The following is a 14,896-nucleotide window of genomic DNA, read 5'->3' as shown; positions in this document are numbered from 1 at the left end:
AACCAAAATTAATCAAAAGAGATGGGGAAGGACACTTCATATTCATCAAGGGAAAATTCCACCAAGAAGACATCACAATCCTGAACATCTATGCCCCAAATACAAGGGCACCCACATTTGTGAAAGAAACATTGATAAAACTTAAACCACACATAGATCCCCACACACTAATAGTGGGAGACTTCAACACCCCACTCTCAACAACGGACAGGTCAACAAAACAGAAATTAAACAAAGAAACAATATCTCTAACAGAGGTCATGAATCAAATGGACCTAACAGACATTTACAGAACCTTACACCCAAACACAAAAGAATTTACCTTCTTCTCAGCACCTCATGGAACCTTCTCCAAAATAGACCACATAGTTGGTCATAAAGCAAGCCTCAACAGATACAAGAAGATTGAAATAATCCCTTGTATCCTGTCTGATCACCATGGAATAAAGCTGGACCTCAGTAACAACAGAAATAGCAAAAAGCCTACACATACATGGAAACTGAACAACTTGCTACTAAAAGACAGCTGGGTCAGGGAAGAAATAAAGAAAGAAATTAAAATCTTCCTAGAACTCAATGAAAATGAAGACACAACATACCCAAACTTGTGGGACACAATGAAAGCAGTGCTAAGAGAAAAATTCATAGCACTAAGTGCCTTCAAGAAGAAATTTGAGACAGCGTATTCAAGCAACTTAATGGCTCACTTAAAAACCCTAGAAAAAGAAGAAGCAGACACACCAAGAAGGAGCAGACAGCTGGAAATAATCAAAGTCAGGGCTGAAATCAATCAATTAGAAACAAATAAAACAATTCAAACAATCAATGAAACCAAGAGCTGGTTCTTTGAGAAAGTCAACAAGATAGACAAACCCTTAGCCAAGCTAACTAAAAGGCAGCGAGACACCATCCAAATCAACAAAATCAGAAATGAAAAAGGGGACATAACTACAGACACTGAGGAAATCCAAGCAATCATTAAGACTTACTTCAAAAGTCTATACGCAACAAAATTTGAAAATTTAAATGAAATGGACAATTTTCTCGATCGATTCCACTTACCAAAGCTAAATCAGGACAAGGTAAATCAATTAAATAGTCCTATATCCCCCAAGGAAATAGAAGCAGTCATCGAAAGTCTCCCATCCAACAAAAGCCCAGGACCTGATGGTTTCAGCGCAGAATTCTACCAAACATTCAAAAAAGAGCTAACTCCAGTTCTCTTCAAACCATTCCACAAAATAGAAACAGAAGGAACACTACCAAACTCATTCTATGAAGTCACCTTGGTACCTAAACCTCACAAAGACCCAACAAAAAAAAGAGAACTTCAGGCCAATCTCCCTTATGAACATTGATGCAAAAATACTCAACAAAATACTCGCAAACTGAATACAAGAACACATCAAAGATATCCACCATGACCAAGTAGGCTTCATCCCAGGTATGCAGGGGTGGTTCAATATACGGAAATCCATCAATGTGATCCACCATATTAACAAACTGAAAGAAAAAAACCACATGATAATCTCCCTAGATGCTGAAAAGCATTTGACAAAATCCAACATCCATTCATGTTTAAAGTATTGGAGAGATCAGGGATACAAGGCACATATCTAAACATAGTAAAGGCAATATATAGCAAACCTATAGCCAACATCAAACTGAACAGAGAGAAACTTAAAGCAATCCCACTGAAATCAGGGACAAGACAAGGCTGCCCACTCTCTCCATATCTCTTCAACATAGTTCTGGAAGTCCTTACTAAAGCAATAAGACAGTCAAAGGAGATCAAGGGGATACAAATTGGAAAGGAAGAAGTCAAATTATCACTATTTGCAGATGATATCATAGTATACGTGAGTGACCCCAAAAACTCTATCAGGGAACTCCTACAGCTGATGAACACCTCAGCAAAGTGGCCGGATACAAAATTAACTCAAAAAAAATCAGTAGCACTCCTGTATACAAAAGACAAAATGGGTGAGAAAGAAATTAGGGAAACAACACCCTTCACAATAGCCACAAATGACATAAGGTACCTCGGAGTAACCCTAACCAAGGAAGTCAAAGACTTGTATGAAAAAAATTTCAAGTCTCTGAAGAAAGAATTAGAAGAAGATATGAGAAGATGGAAAGATCTCCCATGCTCACGGCTTGGCAGGATTAACATAGTAAAAATGGCCATTTTACCAAAAGCAATCTACAGATTCAATGCAATTCCCATCAAATTACCAACACAATTCTTTACAGACCTGGAAAGAAAAATTCTCAACTTCATATGGAATAACAAGAAACCCAGAATTGCTAAAACAATCCTCTACAATAAAAGATCTTCTGGAGGTATCTCCATTCCTGATCTTAAGTTGTACTATAGAGCAACAGTTTTAAAAACTGCATGGTACTGGCATAGAAACAGAATGGTGGATCAATGGAACCGAACAGAGGACCCAGAAATAAACCCACACACTTATGGACACCTGATCTTTGACAAAGACGCCATAACCATACAATGGAAAAAAGATAGCATCTTCAACAAATGGTGCTGGTCCAACTGGATGTCTACATGTAGAAAAATAAAAATAGATCCATACTTATCACCCTGCACAAAACTGAAGTCCAAGTGGATCAAAGACCTCAACATAAAACCTGACACATTAAATCGGCTAGAAAAAAAAGTGGGGAATACCCTCATTGGTACAGGAGAAAACTTCCTGAACAGAACACCAATAGCACAGGCTCTAAGAGCAACAATCAATAAATGGGACCTCATGAAACGGAAAAGCTTCTGCAAAGCAAAGGAGACCATCACCAAAACAAAGCGACTGCCTACAGATTGGGAAAGAATCTTCACCAACCCTTTTTCTGACAGAGGACTCATATCCAGTATATATAAAGAACTAAAGAAGCTGAAAAGCAGCAAACCAAGTAATCCACTTAAAAAATGGGGAACAGAGCTAAACAGAGAATTCTCTGTAGAGGAATACCGAATGGCAGAGAAGCACTTAAAGAAATGCTCAACCTCACTAGCCATTAGGGAAATGCAAATCAAAACAACCCTGAGATTTCACCTTACACCCATCAGAATGGCCAAGATCAAAAACTCAAGTGACAACACATGCTAGAGAGGTTGTGGAGAAAGGGGAACCCTTCTCCACTGCTGGTGGGAATGTAAACTTGTACAACCACTCTGGAAATCAATCTGGTGTTTTCTCAGACAACTAGGAATAGTGCTTCCCCAAGATCCAGCCATACCACTCCTAGGCATATATCCAAAAGAGGCTCAAGTACACAAAAAGGACATTTGCTCAACCATGTTTGTAGCAGCTTTATTTGTAATAGCCAGAAGCTGGAAACAACCCAGATGCCCCTCAACTGAAGAATGGATGCAGAAATTGTGGTACATCTACACAATGGAATATTACTCAGCAATGAAAAATAAGGAAATCATGAAATTTGCAGGTAAATGGTGGGATCTGGAAAGGATCATCCTGAGTGAGTTGTCCCAGAAGCAAAAAAACACACATGGTATATACTCACTCATATAGACATACAACATAGGACAAACCCACTAAAACCTGTGCATCTAAAGAAACTAAGCAAGAGAGAGGACCCTAACTAAAATGTCCCATCTGGACATCAGAAGAAGAAGAAAATAGGAAACAACCTAGGAACCTACCACAGAGGGCCTCTGAATGCCTCTGCCCTACAGACTATCAAAGCAGATGCTGAGCCTGATGGGCAACTGTTGGGCAGAGTGAATGGAATTTTATGTAAGAACTGGGAAATAGTAAGAGCTGGAGAGGACAGGGTCTCCACAAGGAGAGCAACAGAACAAGAAAATTTGAACACAGAGAACTTCCCAGAGACTCATACTCCAACCAAGGACTATTCATGGAGATAACCCAGAACCCCTGCACAGATGTAGCCCAGGGCAGTTCAGCGTCCAATTGGGTTACATAGTAATGGGAAGAGGGACTGCCTCTGACATAACCTGATTGGCCTGCTCTTTGATCACCTCCCCCTGGGGGGGAGCAGCCTTACCAGGCCACAATAGAGGACAATGCAGCCACTTTTGATGTGAACTGATGGACTAAGATCAGAAAGGAGAGGAGAACCTCCCCTATCAGTGGACTTGGGGAGTGGCATGCATGCAGAGGGAGGAGGGAGGGTGGGATTGGGAGGGAAGGAGGGAGGGGTTTATGGGGGATGCAGAATGAATAAAGTGTAATTGATGAAAAATTTAAAAAAAGGGGAAAATAATTTAAGAACCTTAAATAACTTTCAAAAGTGGAGGAAAACATGGAGTTAGTCAATTTACATGGAGCACGTCTCGCCCCTGGGGGCAATGGTCTCCTGAACCTACTCAGACCTCGGACACCACCACTGCTAGTTCTAGAACTGATGCAGGATGTTCCAACGAGGGGGTTAAGGCTTCTCATAATATTTCCTATAAGTCCACACCTGTTTGTTTTTATTCCCCATTTTCATTCATTATTAGCCAGATAGAGCCAAGTAATTGTGGTAATGATACTTGCTTTTTTGCCCAATGCTGGAATGCTAGTGAATTTAGGTATGCCCTGTTTACTCGCATGCCTTGCTGGGTGCCTGTGCCCGTTGATGTCCCTCACGCTATGACTCTCCTCAGACAGAAAAGGGATCTTGGAACTACAGCCGCCATTGTTACTGCCATCCCATTGGCGGCTGTTGGAGTTACCACCGTGGCATTAGCCATGAGTCATACTGTGCAGACTGCTCAGACCCTGAATAATCTTTTAGCCAATGTAGCTCATGCCTTAGATGTACAAAAAGGAATTAATGCTCAGCTAAAAGGAGGCTTGATGGTGTTCAATCAGAGGATTGACCTCGTGCAGGAGCAAATTGATACCCTATGGCAAATCGCTCAACTTGGCTGTCAATGAAAGTATGCTGGACTTTGTGTCACTAGTATACAACATGATAATTTTTCCTGTGCTGCAAATCTGTCTAAACAATTGTCTAGCTATATTTTAGGTAATTAGACTGGAGAATTCGATACTACGATGGAGTAGCTGAGAGTGGCCATTGTCACAGTAAATTCTACCAGAGTGGACACAGGACTAGCCACAGGATTATCATCATGGATTGCTGCAGCCATGAATCATCTGAAGGAATGGGCGGGCATGGGAGCGTTAGCAGGCCTTCTGGTGTTGGTCTCCTTGGTTTGCCTGTGGTGTATATGCAAGATTAGAGTCTTACAACAGCATAATGCAGCCATGATCATTCAGGCCTTTACAGCCATTGAAGCAGGACAGTTTCCCCAAGCATGGTTGGCTACCATAAAAAGCTAAAATGTTATGCTCAGGATGCGAGGCTAAGCACTGCACTCAGGGTCAGCTGCTTTCGACCCAGAGAAGAGCATGTCTGATTGCATGCGGGTTGATGCCCTAGGTCCCGCCTCTGAGAAAAAGGTATCGGACGGGTCTGATGCCCTTTGGGTGGATGACACCCAAAATCCCAATTTATTTCTAATATCAGAGATCAGACCTCTACTCTTGCCTGATGTGTCTAAAACAAAAAGGGGGAACTGTAGAGAGCTGCGTAATGCCGAGCCCTAAAGATGGAGCTGGTTTCTGCCTTCCACCTTCCCGATGGTGAATACTCTCTGTCACAAAAAACTCCACATTTGGCTAAGGCTGAGGATCTGGCTTGCTTCCATGTATGTGGACCTATCTTCATTGCCCACATGGCACGCTGGGGTTGGCTACCCAGAGGCTATTTAAGCTGTGGGCTGGCTTTCCCCAGGGTCAGATGATTGTTCAAGGTTCCTGAATAAAAAAAAAAAATAAACGGGAAGCTCCCAGCAAGGGGGATATAATAAAAAAAAAAAGGGGGGTAACTATGAAATTAGAGGAATATTGCTATGCATGATTTAGTAATTTTTCACTATGCATTAAATTATCACTTTATATACCTTAGATATATGCAATCATTTCTACACATCTAATACTGCTTGAGATTCTTTTAGAGATTCTAAAACCAGAAATAGTTTCTGCATAATTTGAATTATTTCCTAAATACTCATGACTACTGAATCATGGTATCTGGTTGTATTATCCTCCCCACCTCTCCCCCTCCTCCACTCCTTATTCTTGTTATGTACCCCAGGCTGGCCTCGGTTCACAGATACCAGCCGCCTGGAGAGTGCTGGGAATAAAGGGTGCTTGTACCACACCCAGCCTTCACTTACTGTTCTAATTTTGGACTTCAGGTTGCTTCCAATTTGTTATAAAGTGTTACAAACAGCAATTAAATACCATTGTGTGTGTATTTCATAAATCCTACTAGTAAGATTAATCTTTCAAAGCATGGCTATTTTAAGGTGCTTGGTACATTTTGTCAAAATGCCTTCCTTTCAGAAAGTTTTGGCCAGTTTTCTTCTTGCCGAGCTAGAAAAGGTATCCTCACCGAACTATTTCCCAACACTCTGAAGTTACTATCTGTCAAACTGACAAACATTTAAAATTATATATTTATGATAGCTCTTACTATAGTTTTATCATCTTTCTCTCCTCCCCCCCCCTCTGAGTGTGTGTGTGTGTGTGTGTGTGATGGTATGTATGTGTGAGTACACAGGTACATGGAGAGCCCTGGCCTTGACATTAGGTTAGCAGTTGCTTCTCTTGCCTTATTATTTTGACAGGGTCTTTCAGTGAACTTGGAGCTAGCCATTTCAGCTAGGCTAGCTAGCCAAGAAGCCACTGTGATCTGCCTGTCTCCACTGGTGGCCCCACCAGTGCGGGGTTACCGGCATCCCACCATGCCCAGCTCTATTATGGGTGCTGGGATTCAAACTCAGGCATCGTGCTTGCATAGCATGGACTTTATCAACTGAACTATCTACCCAGACTCTGCCGTGTTCGTTTTTATTTCTCACACTGTAGACAAGCCTTCAATATTTGGAAATGGCCATTTATAAATTGGTTCTTTTTCTATGTTACTTGTTTATGTACTTGAGATACAGGCTTTTAGTAGAAACAGTCTACATTGTTTATATCGCTTTGTGAAAGTTCTTAGTATCAGTGTCAACACTTTCATTTATATTTTTACATATTCCTAGCTTACTGTTGGATCTTTAATTTTACTATTTTCTTTATATGATAATTCAATATATTTTCTTCAGAATTTTTCTATTGACTTTTAATCTTAGAAAGGGCTTCTTTGTCCATAAAACAAATGTTAACTATCTTTCTGCATTTGCATGCTTTGATGTACTTTTATTGAATATTTTAATCTCTTTGAATTTATTTTGACATGCCATGTGAAATAAAGTTCTGAATATTTTTCTCTTAAGATTTAAGCAGTTGCCTAAGCATGACTCTTGTTTTACACTTAATTGCATTTCAAGACAAAATTACTAATAGGAAGTCAGGATAATGTTTAATGATTAAATTAAGCCTCTTCTTAAAGTAATTTGAAATGCAAAGGAAGGATTTGATATCCCAGGAGGAGAGGCAGAGTGGGGTCAAATGTGACCTAGGCCTTAAAGCTAGGCTGAATTCCACTTCAGGAGGTATCTTCAGCTGATAAAACTAAAATGCATAAATCCTTATGGAAGTTGTCAGGCCCAGAAGCTATCATGCATAGGAAGGATTGATTAGCAATGCCTGAATAGGACATCACCATTTCCATTTCTGTGAGGGTCTATAAATACAGAAAGGTAGAACTAATAAAGAACAGGTGGACGAAATATTTTAATTTGTGTCATTTCACACCTAAACAAACCTTAATCTTGACCCCATATTAAGCAATGGCTTTCATCTCCACACAATGCTAAATGTGCTAAAGATTGTAGGATCTCTTTCTCTGCTTGTTTTTCAGGATAGGGTTTTTCTGTGTTAACAGCCTTGGCTGTCCTGGAACTCACTCTGTAGACCAGGGTGGCCTCAAACTTACAGAGATCTGCCTGCCTCTGCCTCTCAAGTGCTGGGAATAACGGCCTATGCCACCATGGCTACAACTGTTCCCTTCAAAGTGTTGACCTTACATTTTCATGGGTTAAAGGTGTGGGAGAAATCTTTCCACATTGGAAGCTATTAGATTATTAAAAGACAACTGTAGAGAGATGGGAGCCAGAAAGAGTCTTTGATCTTAGGCGGGACCATTTTTATTCACAGCATGGGGTCATCTTTGTCACTCATGTGTGTAGATGGCCAAAAGCCTATGGAAGAAGATGGAATGAGACCCCTTATATGGGGTGGAAATTATTTCTATAGTCCACAAGGGAAGCTGGGAAGTGTAGTCTTTCAGCAGGAAACACCATTGCTAACTCTGAGAAGGGAAGGTGTTTTATCTGTTTTCTGCTGAGGAGGGTCTTTGTCAGAGGGGCAGTTGTGTCCATTGAAGAGGTACCCTCTGGTCATGTAGCGGGGGTGGGGGGAGAGTCTTAGCTTGATCAGCTGCAATGGATCAGTCCTCTATTCTTGAAGAGACTTGGAAAATAAGTATTAGAAGGCTGTAAGCAGATGATTTGGTTACAGAGTAGAGCTGAAAGATTTTCTGGGAAGTTTTGGGGAAGGGGAGGAACAGAGGCAGGGGAGACAGAGAAGACAAGTGAGAGAAAGTGTGCATAGAGTTGATGGAGTGACAGTGATTGGGTCCCCTTGCCAGGACTGCTACACCAAAACAAACTAGCAGAAGCATCAGGAAATGACTGCACATCAAAAGAAGGGAACAAGAGAAAGTAGAAGAATAATGTAATGGTTGTATCTGGCCTAAGACGGAGGGGTCCATTCTAGCTATTTTCCCTTCAGCACCTAAAAGGTCATTTCTGCAGATGTATTAAGAACAGTGGAGCTGTTGTAAGGGGTGGGCTACTAGGAGAGCCTTTGTGGAACATATTGCTTGGGTATAGGGTGAAGTTCAGTAAGTAAGACATTTAAAAGACAGGGTAAGAACTTAAGTATGAAGATACTAAGGAGAAAAGGAGTGATCCAGGGGTGGAGCCATAGTGGGAGGAAAGACCACACATAGGAGTAGGCTTGCAGTTGAATTTTTGTCTAGACCCTCTCTTTAAGTGACCCCATTTCAAACCAGTTAAAATTTGTTGGTGTAGAGGCACTTTATTTGAGAAGGCCACAGACCCCATCCTTAGCAGCAGTCAGATCTAGTCTTTTTTTTAAATTTTTTTATTTAACTTTTATTAATTACACTTTATTCCTTTTGTATCCCCCCATAAGCCCCTCCCTCCTCCCCTCCCGGTCCCACTCTCCTCCCTTTCTGCATGCATGCCTCTCCCCAAGTCCACTGATAGGGGAGGTCCTCCTCTCCTTCTTTCTGATCTTTTTTTTTTTTGTTTTTTGTTTTTTGTTTTTTTGTTCTTCTCAATGCAGTTTATTCAGGAACCTTGAACAATCTTCTGACCCTGGGGAAAGCCAGCCCACAGCTTAAAATAGCCTCTGGGTAGCCAACCCTAGCATGCCACGTGGGCAATGAAGATAGGTCCACATACATGGAAGCAAGCCAGATCCTCAACCTTAGCCAAATATGGAGTTGTTTGTGACAGAGAGCACTCACCATCGGGAAGGTGGAAGGCGGAAGCCAGCTCCATCTTTAAGGCACGGCATTACGCAGCTCTCTACAGTTCCCCCTTTTTGTTTTAGACGCATCAGGCAAGAGTAGAGGTCTGATCTCTGATATTAGAAATAAATTGGGACTTTGTACCAATGTTCATTTAGGTGTCATCCACCCAAAGAGCATCAGACCAGTCCGATACCTTTTTCTCAGAGGCGGGACCTGGGGCATCAACCCGCATGCAATCAGACATGTTCTTCTCTGGGTCAAAAGCAGCTGACCCTGAGTGCAGTGCTTAGCCTCACATCCTGATCGTAACATTTTAGCTTTTTATGGTAGCCAACCATGCTTGGGGAGACTGTCCTGCTTCAATGGCTGTAAAGGAGATCTAGTCTTTTTTAATATTGGGGCACTGCAGCAGTCAAGGAGTTGAGCTGGTCCTGAAGGATGTTAAGCTGATTGGAGCTGGTGAGACAGAGAGGTTGACTGATGCAAAGATGCTTCAATTTAGCTGTTTAGTTCTGAGTCTCCAAACAATTCCAGAGTGGCAGGAAGAGGGATGAGTTAGATGGCCCATGGCCCATTAGTCCCCTTTCAGAGGTTACCCAGACTGTTTTGAAGGTTTTTTAAGGGTTGGGGCTGTCAATCTCCCCGTAAATGCTTCAAGGCTGACAGAAGGGTGGCAGGGGAGCAGCAGTCAGAGTGCCTCAGAAGAGAGTCCATCAAAGGGACCATGATAAAAGGTAATAGTTGGCATAGATCCAGAACATAAGACAGGAGGTGAGAACTATACAGCTTTGTAGGAAACATTAAGAGATAAAGTTTCAAGAGGAAGCCTTTTACATTAAGGTAACGTGAATCAATATAACATACAGTTAAATATAAAGTTAACGTAACATTAAAGGCAACTGTATGACTGGCTGGAGCATGGCCAGCATCCTGCAGAAGGCAAAGGTAACTAATTAGTTGTTAGTTTGTATCAGACTCCTGCAGAAGGAAGAGCACTTGGGAGTTTTGTAACAGAAGTCAGTTAAAGTAAGCATGAACACAAGTATCTAAATGATACTTCTTCCTTCCACATATGATACATTTTGTATATTTGTTTCAATTTTTACCAATAACAGCTATTATTTATTGAACAGAATATCTCACATAAAACACTATTTTTTATTAGAAACAACTTGCTAAGGTAAAATTTTTAAAAATTGGGACTATTACCTTAAATGACCATATCTAGTATTTAAAAACATGACAATACATATTTTTGTTAATACCAAATTATTATACATATATTCTAAGAGTCTATAGTAAATGTAAGGCTGCATGAAGAAACAACTTAGTACTAAGTTGTATTCCCCCAAAAGAAATGATTTTCAATTTCCAATTTGAAATGACTCTCAGAAACAGTGGCTGCGTTGCTTTCTCAACAGGCACTTCCTAGAACATGCTAGGACAGTGGTTCTCAACCTGTGGGTTATCCCCTTCTTTGGGGGGATCCAAATCACTCTTTTTACAGGGGCCACCTAAAGCCATGGAAAACCACAGACACATTACAATTCATCACAGTAGCAAAATTACAGTTATGAACTAGCAACAACATAATTTTATGACTGAGGGCCACCACCACATGAGGAACTGTAGGAGAGAGTCACAGCATTAGGAAGGATGAGAACCCACGGATCTAGGACATCCTTAGTTACTACCCAAGCTATGTCAAGAGCGTATAAGTTTTTGACAAAGTTTTTTAAAATTAACTCTATTAATAGAACCTTTTAAAAATCTCTGCCTTCACAGGGGTCTTTTATGAAACTGTTTCAACCAAGGACCATGTATGGATATAACCTAGAACCTCTGCTCAATGTAGCCCATGGTAGCTCGGTATCCAAGTGGGTACCCTAATAAGGGGAACAGGGACTGTTTCTGACATGAACTCAATGGCAGGCTCTTTGACCTTCTCCTCCCCACCCCCCCGCCCGAGGGAGGAGCAGTCCTGCTAGGCCACAGAGGAGGACTTTGCAGCCAGTCCTGAAGATACCTGATAAATCAGGATCAGATGAAAGGGGAGGAGGTCTTCCCTATCAGTGGTCTTGGCAAGGGGCCGGGAAGAGATGAGGGAGGGAGGGTGGGATTGGGAGAGAAAGAGGGAGCGGGATACAGCAGAAAAAATAAATTTAAAAAAAAAAAGAAAAAAGAATCTCTGCCTTCTTATTCCATACACTCAACCAACAGATGAAAGATGAAAGCAGTCAGCTATGTCAAATCTGTAATGCATAATTTCCACCAGAAACTGAATTAACAAACAAGGCTAAAGCCAACTCTTTTTTTTTTTTTTTAACTTTTATCTGCATTTATTTTATACTGAATTTATTCCTGTGCCATCACATTTTTGTTTCTTCAGTTTCTTCTGGGATATTTTTTTCTTCTGAGCAACCTCTTCTGGCTCTGGAACAATTTATTTCTTTTCAGTGAGGATTATCTCAATGATGGGGCTCATGTATGGGTTAATCTGGCTGTGAGCTCTGTAAATGCAATGGCGCATCTTAGGTGACTTGTTCACCTGGATATATTCAACTACTAGAGAGTCTACATATAAACCCTTCAGTTCAGCATTACTCTCTGCATTTTTAAGCATATGCAGCAAAAATTCAGCACTCTTTTTCTGGTCACCGACCCCGAGTCCAGCCCCACTGTTTGGCCTGGGCACACCTCCCGACTCCACCATTATATCACCAGAATGACACACATTGCTTCTTTAAAGTGACATCTTTCAGATGCTGGTGGCTTTTTGGATATGCATACCCTTGATGGCCTGGGCAGTTTCCCTGGTGTTCTTAAAGTGAACACAAAGATTTGGACCTCTTGATTTGGGTGATTTTGTGGGGTTTTCTGGGTCAAGAGAGTAGCAAACTGTCCTCACCAGTCATCTCCAGCTGCTTTCAGGGAGAGAGCTAAAGCTGACTCTTTCGTCCTTCTGCCAAGGGACAGAGCTGTAGGTCAGCCATACTGGCAGCAGTGAGCATGTGTCTTAACACTGTTCCATTTAAAAATAGATTGGTTGTTTAGAGGTGAATTTGTAAAGCCAGACAACCTAATTAAATGAGCTTTAGCAAACATTGGCTTTTCAAACGTCTTAGAAAACATCACAAATATCACTGCTGAAACTGCTTGTTCCTTGTAGGCTTCAAGGGCGCAGGAGCTGGCCCTGGAGCACTCTGTCTGCATAGAGACTGGATTATAGTCTCAAAGCAGGTGAACCCAGTTTGGAAGTATCCTCTTCATCTTCCTGAAGAATCTAAAAGCTTGGGACATCACTTAAAAAATCATTTGTTGACTCCACAGATATAAAACCAACTGTCAAAGACACCACTTGGATGTTCTAAGTAACTTTCCCAAGCTGTGAGTTTGATGGCAGAGTGCCTGGCATCCTCCTCTAAAGAGGGACCATGGGTGGCTAGGATGTGGCCCTCAGAATCAGCATGTGCTAAGAGGAAGACCTGAATGCCAGGGTAAAGGGAATGGCCAATTGAACCAGCATGTGGGCTCCATCCCAGCTGGTTGGCTTTCAGCATCCTCATATGTCATCAGGAGATGTTGAGCTATTTGCCTCTCTGTTATTTGAGACATTTCGGATGTGGGTGCAGACTTTGAGATTTTGTATTGGGCAAAAGAATCCATTCCCTGCCATTGTTGTAGATAAGGAGGGAGAGGTGTTTTTTGTTTTGTTTTGTTTTGTTTTTTCCAGTTTGGCCTACATGACCAGAGCTGGTCAGGCCTTTGCAGCCAGAGGCAGAAGCCACAGACTTCTACCAGGTCTTATTTACTATGCCTCCTTGTCCTGTATTAAAGCTGGTATGCAACTTCCCCTGGCGGGATGGTGCTCCACCCAGGGGAGCTACTTCAGCCTGGAAGTTTCCTGTCATGCAAGTATATTGCAAAATTGACTCATTTTACTCAAGTATTCAATCTTTTATAACCAATTTTAAAAATATACCCAATTGTGAATATTATTTTATATTAAACAAACTTCAAGTTTACCTTAAACTTGTTTTGTTTTACTTGCTTGGGTTAATTTCAACAACATATGCAGAATGTTGTATGATAAAGACAACAGAAGACTATGTGATAAGAGATAAAAATTGGTTTCTCCCTCAAAGCTTGTCTCTGTAAATAGTCTCTGTAATTAAAGTACTTAGCATGATTGAGTGTTAATTGTATAGCTTAATTACCTTTAACAATTTACAATAAGTTAGTAACTTTTATAAGATTAGGATTTTATAATTTTATCCCTGTTAAGTTTGAATCTTAAAAATTATAATTTTTTTTTTTGGCCAGGCTGTGATGGCTCATGCCTTTAATCCCAGTACTTGGGAGGCAGATGCAGGTGGAGCTCTGAGCTCAAGGCCAGCCTGGTCTGCAGAGTTTCAGGACAGCCAAGTCTACACAGAAAAATCCTGTCTCAAAAAATATATAATTTTTGAGTTGAAGATTCTTTAGTACCAAAATAAACTTTAAATCATAAGTACAGACCACAGAGAGAGACTAGGAACCTTATTTTTCTGATCTTTTTATTTTTACAAAACTTTTAAAAAGTTGTTTATTCTTCTCTTATATATTACATCTCAACCTGAGTTTTCCATCCCTCATCTACCCCCCTCTACCCCCCACTGTCCCCCAGATCCATGCCCACTCTGTTTCCCTTCAGGAAAGATCAGGCCTTCCATCAAAAAACAGCACAACATTTCACAGCAAGCTTCATATCAAGGCTGGACAAGGCAACCAAGTAGGGTTCCAAGAGCAGGTAAAAGAGTCGAGACATCTCCTAATCCCACTGTTAGGGATTTCAGCTAAGTGAAGAGTAAGCATGCTACAATCCACAGACCCAGAGAAGTTAATTAACAGGGAAGGCTCAAGGAGAGATACATGGATCTTCCTGGGAAGGGGAAATACCATGCTACATGACATATGTACAGAGGGCTGAGCTTAGACCCGTGCAGGCTCCCTGATGGTTGGTGCAGTCTCTGGGAGATGCCATGAGCAATGCTTAGTTGATTCCATGGGCCAGTGTTGTGCCGTCCTCACCCCTCTGGCTCCTATAATCCTTTTCTCCCTTCTTCTGCAGGGGTCCCTGAACTCTGCCTGATGTTTGGCTGTGGGTCTTTGCATCTGCTCCCAGCAGTTGCTGGATGAAGCTTATTTGATGACAACTGTAGTACACTCTGGTCTATGGGTATAAGCAGAATATTATTAGGAGTCATTTCATTGCCTTTCAAAGTTAACTTAATTTTGCCAGTCCTGTTTGTTTCTATCCTAGGTCTCTGGGCTATCCAGTCTCTGCTTCTAGGCC

General features: G+C 41.3%; 1 pseudogene; it reads right to left on the bottom strand.

Moving 5' to 3' along the window:
* Positions 1–11,905: 11,905 nt before the first annotated feature.
* LOC110540724 (large ribosomal subunit protein uL22-like) lies at positions 11,906–12,554 on the bottom strand (annotated as a pseudogene).
* Positions 12,555–14,896: the final 2,342 nt, after the last annotated feature.

This window comes from Meriones unguiculatus, chromosome 4 (assembly GCF_030254825.1).
Source record: "Meriones unguiculatus strain TT.TT164.6M chromosome 4, Bangor_MerUng_6.1, whole genome shotgun sequence".
In the NCBI taxonomy this organism is placed as follows: domain Eukaryota; kingdom Metazoa; phylum Chordata; class Mammalia; order Rodentia; family Muridae; genus Meriones; species Meriones unguiculatus.
This window is presented reverse-complemented; position numbering and strand designations above follow the sequence as displayed.